This window comes from Pelodiscus sinensis, chromosome 19, assembly GCF_052426305.1.
Source record: "Pelodiscus sinensis isolate ZL-2025 chromosome 19, ASM5242630v1, whole genome shotgun sequence".
Lineage (NCBI taxonomy): Eukaryota > Metazoa > Chordata > Testudines > Trionychidae > Pelodiscus > Pelodiscus sinensis.
Window position 1 is genome coordinate 27,586,111 of NC_143070.1, and position 1,106 is coordinate 27,587,216.

The 1,106-nt window shown below is 45.6% G+C and overlaps 1 non-coding gene across 1 annotated transcript; it reads left to right on the forward strand.

Annotated features, from left to right (window-relative positions):
• The first annotated feature begins 747 nt into the window (after positions 1–747).
• TRNAT-CGU (transfer RNA threonine (anticodon CGU)) lies at positions 748–821 on the forward strand. Its single transcript has one exon. It is a non-coding gene; the product is annotated as a tRNA-Thr (tRNA).
• Positions 822–1,106: the final 285 nt, after the last annotated feature.

The window sequence follows — 1,106 nt, forward strand, 5'->3', positions numbered from 1 at the left end:
AAACTTCCCCCAAGATCTTAAAAACCTAGATCTTGGGAATAAAACTTCCACTGCCACCACCCAAATGTCGATAAAGAAATCAGGGGGAAGATCATTTGGGATATCTCACCCCTAAGATAAAAATCAAGGCACACAATTAACCACTGCCAGGTTAATAAAATGAAAAGAAGAACTTTTATTATTATAACAATATTCCTGTTGCAAACATAATGACTAGATGGGAAGGTAACAAAATATACCCATGGAGAAACTCCATGGGCCTAGAACTTAGTTACAAAGAAAAGCCAAAACATCTTTTAAGCAGTGCCAGATCTCAGATCCCATACCCAATCGTTAAAACAATAAAACCTAACGAAACTACCTAAACTTTACCCTACTTACAGAAAATGAAGAATGGTGTCTTGGAGAGAGAGAGACATGCTTGTCCCTCTCTGTAGCTGAGGAGGCCACTCCCAGAGAGACAAAAGGGAGAAAGGAAAAAACCCAAATTCCTTTGTCCCAGTTTGAAAGTCCCACCTACATTCCTATTGGTCACTCCACCTGACTAGGTGTAGTTAACCCCTTAATCCCCAGGCTGCTGGCTAACCCTCATAATCATGACACCAGCTGCCAATCAAACGTCTTGGGCTGCGCAGGCCTTGAGTCATGGCAAGAGCTGGAGGGGAATGGGGAACGGCTGCACTTTGGAATGGGAAGGGGGTGTCTGGCACCATAGAGTAGAACAGTTTGAGGGCTGCTTTCAAGGAGGGCACCATGGCTTAGTTGGCTAAAGCGCCTGCCTCGTAAGCAGGAGATCCTGGGTTCAACTCCCAGTGGTGCCTTGTTGCCAGGTTAATGGGTCTTTCCTTTCTTCAATATGTATCTGGTGTTGATTTTACCTTCAGCTGAGCTTGGTGGTGCCCTCACAGTGGGAGTAGGATAGTAGCAAAGAGCAGGAGGTGCCCTAGGGGTTTGGTTTAGTGAGGCTTAGCAGCAGCGATCTGGAAGATGGATTGCAGCAGCGATCTCCACCTGAGTGAAGACATGGCCTAATGGTGCAATTAGTTAGATGCCAACAATAACAGCCTCACTGCTGGTAACTCACAGAGGCTACATCTACACTAGAA